The sequence below is a fragment of the Drosophila melanogaster genome, chromosome 2R (assembly GCF_000001215.4).
Source record: "Drosophila melanogaster chromosome 2R".
In the NCBI taxonomy this organism is placed as follows: Eukaryota; Metazoa; Arthropoda; class Insecta; order Diptera; family Drosophilidae; genus Drosophila; species Drosophila melanogaster.
In genome coordinates this window covers 4,565,877-4,585,768 of record NT_033778.4, presented here as the reverse complement: position 1 = coordinate 4,585,768, position 19,892 = coordinate 4,565,877, and the positions used below count along the sequence as shown (strand labels likewise).

At 44.5% G+C, this 19,892-nt stretch overlaps 13 annotated features.

Moving 5' to 3' along the window:
* Nucleotides 1-67: part of a mobile genetic element that runs on past the window's edge.
* Nucleotides 68-299: 232 nt separating this feature from the next.
* Nucleotides 300-998: a mobile genetic element.
* Nucleotides 999-1,366: 368 nt separating this feature from the next.
* Nucleotides 1,367-2,856: a mobile genetic element.
* Nucleotides 2,857-2,867: 11 nt separating this feature from the next.
* Nucleotides 2,868-3,309: a mobile genetic element.
* A 300-nt stretch (nucleotides 3,310-3,609) lies between these two features.
* Nucleotides 3,610-3,693: a mobile genetic element.
* Nucleotides 3,694-9,692: 5,999 nt separating this feature from the next.
* Nucleotides 9,693-14,049: a mobile genetic element.
* Nucleotides 9,999-13,923: a mobile genetic element.
* Nucleotides 14,050-14,414: 365 nt separating the features above from the next.
* Nucleotides 14,415-14,465: a mobile genetic element.
* A 98-nt stretch (nucleotides 14,466-14,563) lies between these two features.
* Nucleotides 14,564-14,720: a mobile genetic element.
* Nucleotides 14,721-14,803: 83 nt separating this feature from the next.
* Nucleotides 14,804-17,207: a mobile genetic element.
* A 22-nt stretch (nucleotides 17,208-17,229) lies between these two features.
* Nucleotides 17,230-17,947: a mobile genetic element.
* Nucleotides 17,379-17,641: a mobile genetic element.
* A 15-nt stretch (nucleotides 17,948-17,962) lies between the features above and the next one.
* Nucleotides 17,963-19,892: part of a mobile genetic element that runs on past the window's edge.

Here is a 19,892-nt window from a genome sequence, read left to right as displayed (position 1 = left end):
GGAAAAGATAATTGAAATAAAGTATGTGCCATCAGAGAACTTGATATCAGATGTATTAACAAAGAATGACAGCCTGCAGTCATATTGTAACCTTCTACTTTAGTTCTAATAAAGTATTCAAGTGAACAGTTGGTTCGAAGACGATGTGACGGCGATGCGCGCATGCATAGCTTACGAAAGCGAAAGGAGAACGTTAAGCCAATGGTTCAAGCGCGAGAGTGCAAGATAGAGAGAGAGACGGGCTCAGATAACAGAATATAAAGGAACAGCTGAGGTGCCGTAGAACTAAATTGTGTCTCCAATGTTGGTGACTACGAATCCCGACATACTTCTCCCGTTGGAAGCGTGGCTTTCAACAGCATTTCTAAGGTGCAGCAGACGCAGCTCATTCACGATGATCGCGTTTCGGTCACAAAATCCAACGAAGACTTCTTCAGCTGACCATATACACAACAAAGAGTTAAAGCGAGGCAGGTGAGGTAGATTGCTGGTTTAATGCTCTAGTGTACGAAGACTTTCCAAGCAATACTCTTCCACGAAGTTCCAGTCATCTGGCATCTGCGTTAATGCCGTAGGTTGATAATCCCGGCAGAAGCTTGACTTGAGCGACGCACAGCAGTTCGAAGAAAAGACTGTCGGCAACCAATATATCTATGGAATGATGAGGATGATATGGAACGATGAAAATCTGTGTTCGCAAGCTTGAGATCTTGGGGTATGTTCCAACTGTAAATCACAAAGTTCACGCAGGGCTGACTTTCGATAATATTGCAGACAATATCAGCAGTGGTTTTGGTCGAGTTAGAGATCGTATTGAAATATTAAGTGACGAACCATTTGTTTCATCTTCTTAAGTTGATGCTGATTTGCGAATCGTGATGTTATAGGGTGCAGTTGAGATCCAGAGTCAAGAAGGGCGCGCCAAGCCACAAAGGTTTATGAACGACTTTTTACTAGAACGGTGGCATTGGCACAACATGTTTACTAAGATGCTGCGCCAGCGCATAACACTCTCCTGTCAATACAGAGGGTTCTACCAAAGATATTAAAAAAGCAAGAACGATTCTTGCACTGGTGGAACGGGGACCTGGCGTGGTTGAAAGGGTCAGTGGAGTCTGTGGTCAGCAAAGGTGGTCCCAGGCCGAGCGCCGCCCTAACCCGTGGACGATACACCCTGCCCCATAACATTATAAACCCATTCCAGCCGCAGGTCGTCGGAGGAGACGACAAGGACATGGCGTGGTCGAAAGGGATAGTGGAGTCAGTGGTCGGGATAGGTGGTCCCAGGCCGAGCGTTGCCTCAACCCGTCTACGATACGCCTGCCCCATAACGGGCCGGCACGTCGTCCGTTGTCACAGGACAACGAAGGCAACAACCTCAAATGTCGCTCGAGCTAAAGACGTCCTTTCCAGCTTCCGTCGACCTTATCTCCTCGAGGAACTATTTCAGTTGTGCCTGTCTGACAAACAGGTTCTCCGCGGTCTTACATTCTGCTGCAGTAAGGCCGTATTCCTAGAGAATATTCTATTCCTATTCGCTTCTTTGTTTGAGGCACCCGCGCGCAAACCGTAGGACCAGGCTGTGATCCTCACCAGGCGACTAAATCTCGAGAATCTATGAAAAGGGATAACAAAGTCGTTTGCCGCAACTAACGCAAACTCTCTTGGCATCTCTTTTTTATTAGGAACATCTGGGACTTGTTCAATTCCTTACTCGGGCCCCGGCCAGGTAGCTGCTGGCTGCCTCAAAAATGAGGTCCTCTAAGCCTTGAATCCTGACTAAGGTCGATTGCTCTCTCGCAAAAGCAGCTTCGTCGTAACCATGCGGCAGAACAGGAATCCAAGGGGATCAAACGTCGACATCACCAGGCACAAGTATTTCCTCTTCCAGGTACTCAGGAAGCTGCTTGAACCTGAAGTCTACCTTTTTATTTGCCAACGCATTCCGAGGATCTTCTGCTCAGCCTCATCCCATCCAACGCTCTTGATTCACCCAGGTCCTAAAACCGTTTCCACAGTGGGCGAGCTGGATCTCTCTGTAACGAAACTGTCCACGTAGTCATCTACATAATGGTAGTCGGTGATGAACTTGACAGCCCTTGAATCCGAATCCCAAAACTTTAGGGTATTCAGAGTCTTCACGTTATGTGCAGAGCTCGGCGAACATGATGCTCCAAATGTCATTACCTCCATCTCGTAGACATCCGGATTTCTCTCGTCGTTGCTATCTCTCTAGAGGAATCGTTGGGAACATCTATCCTCGGGCCGGATCAGTACTTGGTGGAACATCTCCTTAATGTCACCGCTGTACAAAGTTCTGGATACTGCTCGCTGCTTGTTTCATTCTTGGTCCCTGTGACCATCTCGTTGCTCCCCGTCCGCGACATGTAGCAGACGATTATGGATCCTCCGGCATCCATTGGTTTGGCACTCAGATTGCATAGAGCAAGATCTAGTAGCCAACGAATTCTCGGCAATTCGTGATTGCGTGTTGTCTTGACCTGTTCGCCTTCGTAATGGTCGACGCTCTCATGCAGAACTCGAAGCCTCGGCTCCTTTCCCTCGACATCCAAGACGGTGCTGCTTCGCCTTCACTGACTGCAAGAAGTCCGCGAGGTTGCTCACTCGAATCGCGAAGCGAATGACCTTCGCCAAATTGTGCTCCGAGATCGGGTGCACCACTCGCACGCTGTTAAGCTGGCTGCGTATAAGCTGCTTCGGTCGGCCGAACCTAAAGCGTAGATGTTTTATTACGGCGCTGACATTTCTCAACGGCGGTATACACGGCCATTCCACCCTGGATGCCGAAAGTAAGGGGCAGACTTATTCGTAGGCTCGTTTTATTCTGTAAGAATTCTTGGGTATAACAAAGACACTAGAATAGCAAGATGCGTAACGGCCATAAATTGGTTTTGCACTATGCAGCCACTTTTCGGTGACGGCCAAAATTGCCCTCTGTCCGCTCGCTTACGCTGAGAGCGTAAGAAATCTAAAAATAGAATTTGCTTGCTTGTATGAGTACAAACCATAAACGAGAACGCGTATATGTATGCGTGTTGTGCTAGAAGACGACTTTCGGGCCAAAGTCAATTCTGATCCATATCCGTACTTTACTATTGCAACAAAACGACAAAATATAAAGGAAATTATTATGACTACTGTAATTTAAAACATAAATTTTGCAAAAATATATATCTATATAAAATATAGATTTAAAGTCTAAGAACTTCTATTTTGTCAAATTTACAATGCATGAGCATACGTGTGCACACATACAGTTTTCGGATCTCACTGTATACGTAGAGCTGTGCTCTCCGAATGATACAAATATGTGACTTCATCACCACCATATTTGAACACTTCCGTTTTGAGTTCCTGGCCAGCACTATAATGAGTTATGTCTGTCTTCCTCTTGGATTGCCTCTCTATACCAAACAAGAATCTCAACGATTTCTTGGGCCGTCTGTCTTTTGCCTTATTCCCGAATCAAATGTCATTAATCTCAGCTTCGAATAAAGAGAACAGTCCTATTCTCGATGCTAAGAAAACAATATTCCGTGTTGCCGTCTGCCATGTATAGCGTAGTATAAATATTAATAAGATTAATAAAAAATTGATTGCTTTAAGAGCGACAGAGATTACAGATAATATGATAAAGTCTATTAAGTCAAACCTTAATACTCCGTGGGACATTAAATTTCTTAAAGGGTATTTTAACGATATTTTTAAGGGGTGTGTCGTTGGAGGGTAGGACCTATCTGGAATACCTGTCAGGAATTCTCCTGAATACTCCATTACCGTAAATGGGCAATAATAATAATAATTAGATATTAATATCGAATTAATTGTTGGGATTAATTAATTAATGAATTAATGAATTAATTAATTTGTTGGTGTTGGTGTCCTATTGTTTGGAGGAAGGGGTTTACAGAAGTTGCCCCTTCGATTGCCCATGTGGGTTAACCAGTTGTATCTATTGCTTATTGTTAGCCCTAAAATTTTTGTGCTATTGGTTGCTAGAATATTTATAGTGCCGGTTTTTATATTTGGTGTGCACTGTGTTTACGACATATATGAAGGGCTTGGCTTTGTCTATTCAAAGGAAGGCCCCTGAGTAAGTGCACCATTTATTTTTATTGTTAAAGAGAGGTGAAAGTCTAGTTGAGGGGTTTTTTGTATTTTGTGCCCAATTATTAAATGGAAATCGTCGATCTTAATTTGTTTTGGAGGGGAGAAAATATTAAAAAAAGAATTGTAGGCATTTAGAAATAGAATGACTGAGATTGGGTAAACTTTTATATCTTTATCTAGGACTTTCGCCAGGCATTGGTTCAGGGAAATGGGTCTGCAGGATGTGGCTTCTAGTAGCGGTTCTGATGGGTTTAATATAGGAATGCCTAGGTTAACTTTGTGGGCTTGATAAATGTGGAAATTTGGCATATCGTTGAAAAGTTCTGAGCTTAACGTTGGCGGGGGTAATCTGGATCACCGAGTATGATATACGGTCCATACCAGGGATGGAACCTTTGAGTGACTTGAGGGTAATAACAGTTCTAGAGAGAAATGTCATCTACTATTTAGCAGGCTGCCTGGCATGGCGTGTAGTTCGATGAAGTGTTTAAGAGCAATGTGTCTGTTCTAAAGGGAATGTGGTAGTTGTTTGGGTATGGGGGTTGTTTTCTTAGCTTCTTCGCGTTGGCCTTCTGAAATTCTAATATGTTTTATGTTTTTATATTTCTTTAAAGGATTTTCCATTTATTGTTTTGTGGAATAGGAGTGTGTGCGCCTTGTATTAAACATTTTTTAATGAGTGTATCTTCTTTTCTGACTTTACTGTTGAAGAGTTGGGTTTTTGAGTTGAAGTGTAAGATTTATTTTGCTAAAGAGTTTCCAGTTTGCTTTTTTAAAGTTGAAAGAGGGCTTGGCAATGAAGGTTGGAAAGGGAGAGCTAGGGAAAATCGAAATAAGAATTGGAAAGTGGCCGCTGCCATTAAAGTCATCGGCCTAGTTCGGCAGAGACAAGCGAAGGGTCTATATGTGTAAACGTGTTGTGAGTTGAGTAGTGGGTATGGGATTTGTCGTTTAGGTGAAAGTAATCAGAAAGATCTATAAATTTGGCGATGGTGTTGCTTTTAGAGTTGGCTCTGGGGGAACCACAGTAAGGGAGCCAAATGTCAAAGTCTTCAAGGGCACGGGTGGGCAACCAATTTCGGGAAAGGATGTTTTGGAGGTTGTTAGGGTGAGATGTAGGAAGAAATAATGGTATAGTTCGTTTTTGAATTGATCGATCCGATCTTTTCCAGGTGTTAGCTTAGTGCGTGTTGTGTGCGGGAGATGGATTTGTGCGCTAGGATGGCAGTGTCACCGAATGCATTCGAACAGAAGCTGTAAATTTTAAAGTTTATGGGGATAGCGATAAAATAGTTTTCGGGGTTGGTAAAATTAGTTTAGTTTAGCAAGAGTCGCTAGACTCGTTTGTTTGTTTTATATTTCTTATTGCGATTTTTATTGGCTGCTTTGAGCGATGCGATCATGCGTTTAGGAGTTTTGATGGGGAGGACTTACACAGGGCTTGGGGGTTGTTTATGGTTAGTTAAAGGTAAGGGTATGGGATATAGATTACTATTCTTAGATGAACTCGTATGATGTTGGAGTCTTGGAGGGAGTTTATTCTTGTTGATCTTTGACCTCGTTGAGTTGGTGAGGCTCTGCGTTTTGGTTTAGGTTAGTGTTGTTGCTGATTTGTGGTCCGTTTTTTGTAACTGATACGATATGGAGTGGGGTGGTTTTAGTGTTACGTATACTAAAGATTTTGAGGCAGTTTGTTGTCGCATTTGTTTGTGATTTTGATTGCTATCAATTCTTGTTGTGTCCTGAAGACTGGGCAACTTCTGTTCATGGAGTTTTGAGGGTATGTGGTTTTATCTTCTCTACACTTTGTGCTTTTTGAGGGTCTTATACCCTTTTCGGAAGTGTTTGGGTTGAGGTGGTAGTCGTCGCCGCAGTTGTAGCAGGTGTTTTTTTTTACAAGTTTTGTACAAATGGTCAATTCCGAAGCAGTCATTGCATCTAGTTGGTAATGGAATATACTACCGGACTAGAGTTCTTTGATAGCCAATTATTACATATTTAGCGAGTACGTTGGAGTTGCATGTCAATATAACAAGGACGGTTTCCTTGAGATTACCGTATTCTTTTTTCAAAATATTTTTTAAAGCGGTTACTTGTTGATGCGCAAGTTTTCCTAGAATTACACTTTCGGCTTTTCCTCGCAGATCATATGAGTACATTACCCATTTTGTTGAGTTAAAAGAGTTGTGGAGACTTAGGATCAACATTGATGTTGAGAGCAAAAGCATTTAGCTACATAATTTTTTTACTTGAAGGTTGTTTTTGGGATTTCATTAGGAGAGTACTGCTTCTTAACTTTTTTGCATTCTTCGACTTCTTTTCCGCAGCAGAAATCAATATGTTTTTTGATTAGAAATGAAAAAATCTTAGCAAGGTCGAGAACTTGGTCGGATCTGGATATAATCATGTATTTTGGTCCGGGAAAATCCAGAGCGAAGGGGTTATTTTTGTGGGCCTGGAAAGGGCGTGTCTGCCATCTTGGTGTTGCTGCTTATATGTCTCGTAAGTTATTTCTCGTTTGTCTCAATTCACTGGCGCTGGTTGTAAGGCTAGATATTGAGAATTGTTGTAGGTTTGGGTTGCTTAATGAGCTTTAGGTTTGATTGGCGAAACTAGGGCAAGATCTCAAGAAGAGTAGGATTGTGACTCTGATCTGCACGAATTTATTTATGTAAGTTATATGCAAAGTGCAAGTAAGAAATAAAAAGGAATTGGACAACCAGATGAAGTAAGAACGAGACGAGACACTTAGGAATGCTTTGATGAGTGCAGTGTACATAATAAACTCGCACCCCTTAACCTTTGTATCCCTTGAGGCAGAGGACGATGACGCGCTGACGGCCAATCAACTACCACTTGGATCTGCAGATGGCTACAAGCCATTGGTTACAAGTGGGTCGAATGCAAGACAATGTTGGTGTAGTTTTTCTCTTCCAGTTTTTAAGAGGTGGGTCAAGGAGGTTTTCAAAGCGACCACAACTATGCGTCGGAGAGTATTTTTATTTTATTTTCAGTAGACGATAATCTCCCAAGGAAACTTTGGGCCAAAGGAAGAATCTTGGAAGTCTGTACAGCTAAAGATGGTCAGGTACGATGTGCTACCATAAAAACTGTAAAAAAATAGCTGTATTGGAAGTATTGAAGAAATTTAAGTAGGCCGCTGTAGCTGTTTACGTGGTTGCAAACGTTACCAACCTGGTTTAGCCATTTCTATTTTGTATTAATTTGATGTTTATATCGATCACACATCGGCGTGAAGGACTCGTGACGACGCCAATGGAAGGCCACCACTAGATATCGGAAAGAGTTGTAGTGCGATCTTAACGGAAAAAATAATATTATTTAAAGGTCTTGAAATTTTTGTTTGTTAATTTAAATAACTCATTGAAAAAAGACTAGGAATTAAAAAGTGCTTTTAAAAGCTTGTTATTTAACGTCTAGAACAATAAAGTTCCGCATGCTTAAACTAAAACTAGATGTACAATTACTTTTGGAAATAAAGAAAAAAATGAGTCTTGAACAACTAAGTTCCCCAACTCACAAATTCAATACCTGTTGTTTGTCACATTAACTCACCAATACACACGAAGAATGAAACAGTTATTCTGAAAACTCATCAAAGTATAAGCGAACGCGTTTTCTCCTAAAAAGCTACAATAACTCGATGTGCACAGTTTGCATAAGAGATCACAACGGTACAGACATTATTTGGGTACAATGATACATGTAAATCCGGGTACCACATTGGATATAAGTTAACAAGTAACATCAGGAAAAGCTGCGTGGGACGACGAACGACACACGAAGCTATACTTCGGATGCTGGTCGGCGGCCGTGATCTGTGCGAGATAGGGTAATCTTAAGCTTTCTTTCTTTGTATTACTTAGTTCTAAACGGACAGCCGAAATAAAGTGATGTTATCGTAAGATACCTGCCGTGAATATCAAGTCGGAGCTACGACCCTGCTACCGGCTTATTCCAGTTCGTCACTTCAGCTATAGTCACCGATCGTGGACACCACCTGATCCCGATCCACACTCTGCACCACACCGCCGCTGCACAGGCGACAACGAGGTGACTGTGTTGTGAGCAGCAACGTGCCGCAACACACATTCAGCAACCACTTGGTCACTTCAGCTATAGTCTCCGATCGTGGCCACCACCTGGTCCTGATCCACACTCTGTACCACACCACAGCTACAGAGGCGACAACGAGGTGACTGTGTTGTGGGCAGCAACTCGCCGCAACACACTTCAGCTACCACGTGAGCAGCAACGTGCCACGTTGACATCCCCTTGCAACAACGGTGCATGCGGAGGAGTTCGCGGGCAACTACCTTGCCGCGTCCATCTTTAAATCATATCTTATATACTTGTGGACGGCGATAAAAACGTAAAAGTTTGGGATTGCCCTTCTTGCGAGCATACTCTAACCATATGGTTCAGGTAGACAACTCAACGCAGGGTTCAGATGCACAAAGCCTGCAAGTTAAAATGTCGACCCACATCGTGCTTGACAAAACGAGTTTGACGTACTCCAATTAAACAAATAATAGCAACTCCAGTCATGTTCATATGTAACAGAAATATATAGAGCTGAAGTACAATATATTAGCACAACAGTGATTTGCCAATATTTAACGGGAACCCAGATGAGTGGACCACCATTATAAGCGTCTTTGAGAATAGTACATTCGCCGCTGCTTCTCCAATGTATAAAATATGTCTATATATGCGACTTCAACAATGCCTGAAAGGAAAAGTGTACAAACTAGTTATAGACAAACTCTTACTGCCAATACCTCGGGAACGGTCATTAGCACACTTAAGATATTTTTTGGCCGCCCAAAACAATTTTTCGATCATATGATCCAAAAAGCTACTATCGCCGAAGCAGCCCCCACCGTAGTTTCAACTTCATATGCAAAGCCAAATAACATACACACTCACACCAGGTACAATAATGGACATCTTCAGCACATGAAATCAAACCAATTCGAACAGTCACCAAACACGTCTTGCCTTGTCTGCCAAATTACCCAGCATCAGGTCTCACAGTGTGAAAAGTTCAAAAATCTTACCCATGAAAGAAAGCAACTAATCCTTCGCGATAATGGCTTTTGCTTTAAGTGCCTAAAAACACATGGAAGAAGATATCTTTCAACTAAGCCGTGTGTGGTTGGTGGATGTGAATCGAGAGATCATCCTTTACCTTACAAAGATAAACAAAATAGCATGCAACATAGTAACTTCTCACCAAGTGAAGCCCGCATACGGTGAACAATATTTTTAGATCGTGGCCATTAGGGTTCGAAACGACCATATTACCGTCGACAACTACGCTTTCTTGGACGACTGATCCTCAGTGACACTCATGGACGATGACCTGCTGGACAAGAGCGGAGGGTCCGTGGGAGCAGGAGGATCCGTTAGACGATATGCTTAAGTCAACAATGTAACAGGCGTCCCAAATTATTCAATAAATTCCCCCGACATTCCCCCGATTATACCACAAAATCAAAATGTAGAGGAGCACTAACTTATATTTTAATTGAATTGCAACCCGTTATTCAGCTAGTGTGAATGCAAACGCGAAATTTTATTATTTTCGACAGATATTGGGGAATAAAATTAGAAAACATTTAAATATTATTCAAAAGGGTGGACGTGGCAGTTTTGGGCGAGTTGTTCGTGTTAGAGTAGGCGTGGCAAAAAGTTTTTAAGAAAATTGATAGAAATTTACAAGACTAATAATATTATGAAAAAAATAGCGAAAAATGGTTCAAAAATGTGGGCGTGGAAGTCTTGTGCGGGTTGTGGGCGTTAGAGTTTTTTTTATATTTTTTTTTTTATTATTCGACTTACGGTTGGAATTATGCCTACGTACTAAAACAACAACCTCCGCGTGCTCTTCAGTCCTTGCTCGCTCACCGGGACTGCCAATTAAGGTATGACTTCGGTGAGTAGGATGTGAGGCCAGGTTGCACTCCCTCCCTTCAGTGTAGTCCATGGGGGCTCCTCCTTCCACCCTTTAGACGCCTTTTACGACGAGCCGGGAACGCTGAGGAAGAATTCTTCACCCGCCGTCACCCAGGACACCAGTTTGGGCTTAGACATCCACTCTGTTGGCCATCTCGTCTGATCGGACACGCTTCATCATATTAATGATTATTCTGTGTCCCCGCTCCCAAGCCCCGCTGTTCGCCAGTATAGCCGCGAACAAGCCACTAGGGCTGAACGGGGTACCTGACAGCGTCTTTAGCTGCTCTCTCTCCGCCGTGAACCTGGAGCAGTGCATTAGCACATGTTCTGCTGTTTCTTCAGCGTCGACGCAGAACAAGCATTGGGCTGACTCTACGTGACGGAACCGGAGTAGATAGGCCCGGAAGCAGCCATGGTCCGTGAGGAACTGGGTTAGGTGGTAGTCCAAGCATTTGTGTTGGCACTCTGTCCAAACCGTCATCTCTGGGATGAGCTGATAGGTCCACCTCCCCCGTCGCGACGTTTGCCATCTGCTTTGCCATTCACCTAATAGATACTCGTGTGCCTCTTGCCTGGAAGCGCCACTCCGCATTAGGCTGAGAGCCTTGATCTCCAGATCAATAGGCGGCAGGCCTGCCAGCGCTAGCGCCGCGTCTTCGGATATGGTCCTGAATCCTCTAATGAGCCTGAGGGCCATTGACCGTAGCACCGAACGAGCTCATTTCAGGTATGAGACCCTGCAAGTGGCATTGCTCCAGACTGGTGCAGCGTATAGCAGCGAAGCCTTTGCTACTGACACCAGCAGTTTCCTGGCCGGGTGTCTTGGGCCTCCGACGTTGGGCATAAGCCTCGCCAACGAAGAGGCTGTGACTGCTGCCTTCTTGCTGGCGTAGCTCGCGTTTTCCTTGAACGATAGTCTGCGATCTATCATTACCCCCAGGTACTTTAGGGACTTAGTAGGACTGCTTCGGTCTTGTGAGCCGCTATTGCTAGCCCGGCTTTCTCGAGCCAGAGGATGGCAGCACCGATCGTAGAGTTGCATTTGTCTTCCAACCCTGCGATTGTTTTCGAGACAGCTGTGATTGCCACATCGTCAGCAAAACAGTGCAGCTCTACTCCTACGGGCCTGTTGCTGCCCAAGATCCCATCGTACATAATGTTCCATAGGATTGGTCCAAGTACCGATCCTTGGGGAACACCTGCCGAAACTCGGTATCTTTTTGGGCCATCTTCCGTATTGTACGATAGGACCCGGTCCCTAAAGTAGCTGCCAACGACTATCCTTAGGTACTCCGTCTGGCGGTGTTGAAAGCGTTCCTTACGTCCAGAGTCACTATTGCGCAGTATTCCTTCCTGCCCCCTAACCATCAATCTCCAGAAAGAGCGGTCTTGGCGATGTTACAAACGGCCGAAAGAGCGTTCAGAGTGCTCTTTCCTTTCCGGAAGCCAGATTGATGGCTTCCCAGGCCGTTGATGCTCTCGGTGATTGCCTCTATTCTGGTATACAGGATACGTTCGAACAGTTTTCCTACTATATCCAGTAGGCATAGAGGGCGGTAGCTGTTTGCAGCATGTGCTGGTACCTTGCCTTTCGACAACAGGACTAGCTTCTGGCTTTTCCACCTTGTTGGAAGATTCCGTCCAGAAGGCATTGCTGGAAGGTGGCCCTGAAGATGTCAGGTCTACCCAGCGCCACCATCTAGTCCAGGGGCTTTGTTGGGTTTGATGCGCTTGGCTGCCTCGACGACTTCAAGTTCTGTGACGCACGGGAAATCTGGGGCAGGGGCTGCCTCTGTTGGAAATAGCTCCCCTACAATGTTAGCCAGGACCCCCGGGTCAGATATGCTTACCGCTCTCCTCCTTAGCTTGTTGGTAACAAGCTTGGAGGCGAGGCCCCAGATATCGCTGTCTACGCCATCCTGCAGCTCCTTAAACGACCGCGCTTTGGCAGCCGCGATGCCGTGCTTGAACTCTAGGCGTTTCCTTCTGAAAGCCTCCAAGAGTTCCGCGTGGTGGGTACTGCCTAGGTACTCTCCTAGCCCTAAGGCAATCAGCCCGTAGTTGGCTTAGGGAGGCAATCCACCAGTAAACGGGTGGTTTGCGCTGTGCCTTATTTTTCCTTGGCAAGATTGCGTCGCAGATTCTTCCCAGCATATTCATGAGGCCTGCCGCCATACTCTCTGGGTCCCCATTTGGGATATTGATCTGATAGGCCAGCATGGCCTTATCGATCTTCCTGGTGTCCCATGCTTTCCCGGCTGTTCTACTCTGCCGTCTCCTGGGCATGCCCTCCGGGGAGAGACTGAAGGAGATCAGGGCGTGGTCGCTCAGCGTCATGACCATCCAGTTGTTGTTGTCTACTAGCCCTCTGCTGACAAATGTAACGTCAATAAAGGACGTACCCCTATCGTTGTTAAACGTCGGCTTCCGTCCGTCGTTCAGCAGTATATGGTCCAGCATTCCCATGGCGTCAATCACAGCTCGGCCTCTGGTGCTGTCCTGCTGCCCCATTCCACTGCCCAGGCATTAAAGTCCTTTGGGCTTCGCCCTCTCGCATGGTCCACGAGCGCCTCCAGAAACTCCTCGAACTGATCGGGGGTGTCGCTCGGCGGAGCGTAGCAGCTGTACATGTGCACGTGTTTTAACTTCGCATAAGCGATACCCCGCATAGGTAAAGCAGCCAGTTCCTGGACGTGGAGAGAGCTGCAGCATTTGATAGCTGCTTTACCTGTCTCGTCAAGAATCATAGACGATTGCATGATGTCTACATTGCGCTCCACCGCAGTCTGGGCCTGGAGGCTCTGACCTGCTGCGCAATGATTGACATTGAGCTGTACTACGCTAATATGAGCGGTGGCTCTTGGCTTCTTTTAGGGTCGTTCTGTAGGTCGGGCACGCAAAGCTACCCGTCGGGTGGTTTCTGTCCACCTCGCTGCTGCAGATCAGGCATTTTGGTGCTGCAACGCACCCCTTTGCCTTGTGCCCACGCTCACCGCATCTAAGACAGCAGTCTGCCCTGTCAGTGTTCTTGCAGGTTGCTGATCGATGCCCCTAGCCGAGACACCTGTAGCATTTCGTGGGTCGGACGTCCTGGGTGATACGACATCGTGACCATCCAACGATTATGGTGCCCTGTTTAAGGACTGGTATCGCAAAGTTCGCGTTCAGCAGCACTGAGGCTATTTGCGTGCCATCCCGCATTCTGCGAAGGCCCCTGATATCTTCAGGATTTATCTGCAGGCCCTAGAATTGGGCGACCAAGCAGCTGTGGAGCTCCTCTGCTGTCGTAGCCTCGTCCAATCCGCTGCAAGATAGAGCTATTCTTTGCGCTCCTGTGCGCACAGAGGCCAAGTCATTGAGCGCCGCTTCCAGGTCGCTCTTAAGCTTGGGAACGCTTTCCGAAGATTTCCCCTCTACCTCAAGCAACAGCTCACCTTTCTGCGTTCTCCGGATTTTTCGCACGTGACTGCCCAGTTCGCTAAGGCTCGGGTCCGATCTTAGCTTCCGAAGCATCTCTGCGTACGAAGCCTCTCCTGTCTTTTTTACGATGAGTGCCTCCGGTTTTTTACGCAGGCGCGTAGGCTTCACCTTGGTCCACTCTGCACCCGTGCTAGCATTCTTGGCGACAGATGCGTAGCTGCCTGGCTTGGACTCGTTAGGTATGGATGTCGCCTCTTCTTCACCGTTGCCTCCCAACGTAGGGTTGCTCGGCTTGGGCGCCTGGACTTTTGGCACTTGCACCTTGTGTACCTGCGCATTTTGTGGAGCCTTTTTGGTAGGCTTTTGTACCTCCGTCTGGGTAGCACTGCTTGGTCTTCCGTGGGCGTTAGAATGGGTCAACAAACTTGCACAACGGGTGAATTTCAACCTCTTAGCTTTTATAGATCCAGAGATCACGACGTTCATACGGAGAGACCGAAATGGCTAGGTTGACTCCAGATCAAGTTTTAATTTACAATAGTTATAATAATTTCCTTTGTATTTACTTATTTAGTATATTTATTAAGTCATTTGACATAAAGTAAACTCCCCTGCTTAATATCGAAGCGGACATCGACTGCTCTTTCGCCGGCCTGGAAGAGGTGCTCGTCACAGCAGCCAGGACTTTAAAACTAAAACTGAAGGATGTGGAATTTAAGAAGTTCGAAACCAACCTGCAAATTGACCAGCTGGTTCTGGAAAAGAGACAAACCAGCAGATCGGTATGCCCAAACTGGTCTGAAAAAAGATGCTGCCGAAAAACTCTCGCCTACTGGTACAAAGCATCCCTTGTGGAGGTCTCACTCAAATCACCCGTCACCCTGATAAGGAATTCTTCAGGTTGCTGGGCCCGCAGCGACAAAGACACAGCCGAAGTCTTCCAGCCAAACTCTGCTACAAATGCCTATGAGCTTTCGAAAATTCACTCTGAAACTGAACCTACATCACAAAAGTAATCAGGGAGCTAAAACCAAAAAAGGCTCCAGGTGGTGACCTAATAACTACAAAAATTATAATAGAACTTCCTTTACTGTGCTATTGAGGTCATCTGCAACCTCTTCAATGGAACCGTAAGGCTCGGCTACTACTCAAATGAATGAAAAAAAACTATTATCATGATGATACTGTTATCTCACCATTTCTTTATCTTATGGGTGGTTATGGATGTATGGCTCCCACCTTTGGGGGAACGCGAGCCCCAACATAGACATTAAATTATTCCTGTACACTGAGCATTAAGCACAGTAAAGTTTAGCCGAGCGCTTAAATATTTATAAAGGATGGACTGAGAAACGGTATTTATAAATTTTGTCTGGAGACTGGAGTTTACATTTCTTAGGTGTGTCAACTCTTTATTAAACCAAGGAGATTTAGAGATTGACGGATGGTACATCGGAACACAAGAGTCGAAATTGATTTAATTGCGGTAGAAAACATATTAATTGCATCCGTCATTATGTTGCAGTAGTAAAGATCGGACCAATTAAAGCCAGCTATAAAATTGTTTAGCCTCCGAAAATTTGTCTTGCGAAAACAGGGAATTCGGTTTGTTGACTTCTCTGAATTTACTTTTAATGTCGATTGCCACCTCTTATGTAGAATGATATGGATCTCCAGGTTGAATAAGAGGTGCTACCCTGGACAGAAGCACACTCTCAGGACTTGTTACAAAACATAGATCCAACAGTCGACCAAGAGAGTTTCGAATATAATTAACTTGCGACAACGATAAGTCGAGCAAGCCGTTAATAAAGCCATGTTGTGCTAAAGGGAGAAGGATATTCGATTGTTCTTCTGGGACCATATTTTGCCAGGTATATTAAAATCACCTAGAACTACCAATTGGTCCCTGTCAGACAGTTTATTTAAGATGGACTGGATAGCGGACAGATGATTCTGATATTCTGAGAATTCAGAAGATGGCGGAATATACGAGCACGTAATATAAACTGATCTGTCGGAAAATGACAGCTTTACGGGAATCGTCCAGGAGTTACTTCCTCCGACGCGAGGGTAGACCTAACCGCAACTAAGACTCCACCTCCCCGTCTGGAGGGACGGTCAAACCTATATATAGTGTACATACCTGGGAAGACTTCGGAGTTAAGTATCTCCGGCTTTAACCAAGTCTCTGTGAGCACTATTATGTGGGATGCAAATGAAAGAGTATCACAATACAATTTGTATAATTGTAATAAGGAGATAGTACGATTCGTTGTTAGTTTTTTGAAGAGGAAGAAGATGAAGATGCGGATGCTGGTGGTCTGGTCACGTGAGGGAAGTTTAATTACCACGGGCCCCTTTTTCTTATTTTTGATCTTAGCATCGAACTCTTTTACCACCATACTATCCGGCCAAAAATCACCCGAACATATGGTCGGAAAAAGCTCGTTTGGGACAGTTATCTTGAAATATGATATGTCCCTAGCGTAAGAGAAGTTAAATTTTTTCACTTTTATATAATCGGCTTTTGTTTGATCTTGTATATAAGACAATACATCAGACGATGTTTGATCAGGGAAAAGCCGGGAAACGAAAATTTGTTTCTTTAGTGGAACCACCGCGAGGGGTTTTGGCCATGCAGATTGTATTTCTGAAGTGTCAACTTGTGGTAAACTAATCGAGACAGGTGGAATCACTGGTTGAGTCACCAGTGCAGACAATTCGGAATTTTTAGCAATCACAGGGTGGGGTCTTACACATCCGATTGATCGGATTGCTCCGAATCTTTTTAAACTGCCGTTCTTAGTAACATGCGGAGCTGCGATTGACAGCTGATCAGTTGTGGAGTCCTGTTGATCATTTGCCCGTGGTTGCGGGGCCTTAGGCAGCCTACCACCAGCGGCTTTTTTGCGCTTTGGAGATTCATCTAATAGCTTAAGGCCATTAAACGGTGAATTAAGCGCGGAAAGATCATCGGATCGACGAAAACTACCTCTAGCTACGCCAAAACTGTTGATCAGTTCTTTCAAGACACCTTTAGTTTGTCGCATAAACGATTTCATCTCGTTCGCAACCACAAGGCAAGCATAACAACAGTAATTTAGATTTTTACCCTTTGCTAGGTCATCACTTGTCATTAAAACCAGCGCACTTAGTATGCACCATTCTATCACATAGCCAACAAGTCATTTTGGCTGCTCAGGTTTTATAACCTGTCAATAATTTTTATAAAAGCTGGCAACATTTACGGTTTCCATGTTTATCTAAAATCAGACCACTGTACACGAAAACACAAGATCAAAACTTTCAAGCGAGCTGTTAAAAGAACCGCACGAGAGAAGTTTAGATTTTGTGTGGGAGAGCGAAAGAGCGATAGAGTGAGAGCGAAAAGTTTATGTGCATGCAAAAAACAACACCAAACAGCACTGCGAACAAGCACAAAAGGGAGAGTAAACAAAACACAAAGACGAAAAATGCAAAATACTTTGTATATTTGTTTAAACTACTGCACAAATCACAAAAGAATCACTCGCGAAGCGAACGGAATCTTTAATAATTATGTTTAAAATATATGATAATTAAAGAAGATTATTAAAAACCACGGCTGGTTTGACAAACACAAAATAAAAATCGGGGCGCAAAAAAACACGACCGTTCGCTTTTAAAGTTAATAGACGGTATGGACGGTACGGTCGTCCTAGGTAATGCGACACCTTGACCAACCAACGGTTAAGATGCCCTGCTTTGGTACTGCTCTTGCATCGGTAGCGTTAAACAGCACTGAGGCTATTAGCGTCCTGTGTCGCATTCTGCGAAGGCCCCTGACATCCTCTGGGCTTAACCAAAGACACTAGAATAACAAGATGCGATTTTTTGGCACATGATTTTTTCGTCGTGGCTCTAGAGGTGGCTCCAGGCACTCTCGAATTTTCGTTCGAGAGCGCTACTGCGAACAGCTCTTTTCTACGCATACATTGATAGCAGACAACTGTATGTATGCACACGTATGCTCATGCATAGTAAATTTGACAAAATATGCCCTTCACCTTAGAAGTTCTTAGACTTTAATTCTATATTATTTCTGATCAATTGGCACCATGTAAAATAACGGCTGAGAGTTAAGGAGCTACGCCCTTTGTCTCTCTTGTGACGTGCCGTTGGGTCTCGAATGCGTATGGCAGGGTGTTAATTTTGCCCTCCATCGTGGTGAGTAATCCCTTAAGGTCCTCATTCTGGAGAGCCGTGTTCAGGTCCGAAGTCAGATGTGGTGATCCAGCAGGGGACTTCGCTCCCGACTTTTGCGATGGCACGGCAATGTGGTCCTTCGTTTTCTGACTTGTCGCGGTCGTAGATGCTGTAGGAGCCAAGTTCTCCACCTCTACAGCAGCACTGCAGTCGCTAGCCAACGGCGAAACCGAGATTCCATGGGACTTTTTCGGGCTGAGATTTTCTTTAATTATGTTACATATTTATTTTGGACGAAACACAATTGAAGGCGGTAGCGCAAATGCGCTAGTAGCCTCGTTTGGCGTAAATACATTTTGTAGGTGAGCAGCAAATGTGGTGGCTCTGTCTACCGCTTAAGGAATTCCTTATGGGCAAAACGGTTTCAGTCGGTGGCCAAAGAGTTGGGTGGGCTGTCCACAGTGACTTTTGTTTAGTACCAGTTGGTGAAAGTTGCTCTATATATCGGTTCTGAGCGTAATCTTCCTCTTGTTGCAGAGCGTTGGTCAGCATCAGTGTGGCTATTTCTAGCTTTTGTTTTGCAGATGGTGATCTGGAAGATTGCCATTCTCTACGAAAGCGTCATTTTGCGAGGACGAGTTGCTCGATTTGTGCGTTAGTCTTATTCGAATTAAATGTAATGTTTGTGATTTTAGGTTTTGCATTACGAGCTGCTTTCGTAAGAATGAATTCCAGTGTACCTGTGCAGCTCTTTATATCAGATTCAGTATTGGGTTTGGACTTAACTCAATGTGTGAACTTATATATATTTTATAACTGAGCCAGTTTGTTCTGTGGGAAGTCGGTCTGTAAGGTGGTTTTACGTTTTCTTCGTACCGGCTGAGAAAAGTTAGTTCAGGCGAGTGATCAGATGACAGATCTTGCAGACATTCAGCTCTAGCCAAACTGCGAGAAATATTTTTCGTGACTGCGAAGTCAATCAAGTCAGGCAGTTTATTGAGGCCTGATGGCCAGTATGTGGGACTCCCAGGGGAAACATGATCAAGTTTATTAGTGGCTTCAATTAAAGTCTTGTGAAGCTGTTTTCCTTTTGGATTCACAAGGCGCGATCCCAGAGTATGTTTTGCATTGTAGTCGCCTGCTGCAATGAAGTGTGGTCCTAGTGCATGAACGCTTGGCAGTGTGTGGAGACGTGGAGATCTCCACAGACTACACTGGGCGAAGAGTGCAATACGATCTTGTATATCCGTAGTCTTGGCAGTTTTTTTTAGATGCTTGTTTTCTGATTCAAGCTCAATCTTAATGAGTGGTTGCGGCTGCCTGTTTCTGTTTTTGATATTGTGAACGCTTTTGGCGCAAAATGCCTTTTCCTTTAGCGCTTCAGCTATCTCTTCGGGCTTTACATCAGGCTCAATGCCCTTCAGTACTACTTGTAGACCCTTGCTACTTTTAAGGTGGTAGGTGTAAAAGCATGTTTTGTTTGCAGTAAGATCGTTTGTAACTTTTCTGTAGCTTTCCTCCGTTTACGTTTGAAGATTATTTTAATCAACGAATTTACTAAACCGTTTGTGCTACGTGTACTATTGAAGATTTATTTTAATCAACGAATTTACTAAGCCGTTTGTGCTCTTCTCGCGGATGTAAATTGGGGGAGGCTTTATTTTCTTTGATTCGTTATCGAGGTCCTCTTTGGTATCTGCCAGCAAAGCGAATCTGTTGTTATTTGCGGGTGCTTTATTGTTGGTATTATTATCGCGTATATTTTTCGGCTTGTTTTCTGTATCGCAATTTTTATGGCTAAGCTTCCGCTTTATTGTAATGTAGCGGTCCATTCCAGTCTGCGAGGCTGACCCAACTTTTTTGTTTGTGTTTCGTTTTGCTAGATGTGCAGCAGTACCGTTTGGCTCTTGCGTTTTTTTTTTCGCAACGGCGAAGTAGAGCGGGCTGACGGTATTGCTCGCTCCAGTTGTTGTTGTTGCAGATAGCGGGGCATGTGTCGGAGCTAGAATTGCGCTCTTTTTTGATTTGTTGGTTATTGGCCGCTCGTTGTCTCGTTGAATTGAGAGCCGTAATTCGTCTTGCTCGCGCTGACGCTGAGCGCGAGTGTCGTTCTGGCTCATATTTTTATTATTTAATTATTTTAGTATTTTTTTTTTAAGATTTACAATGCT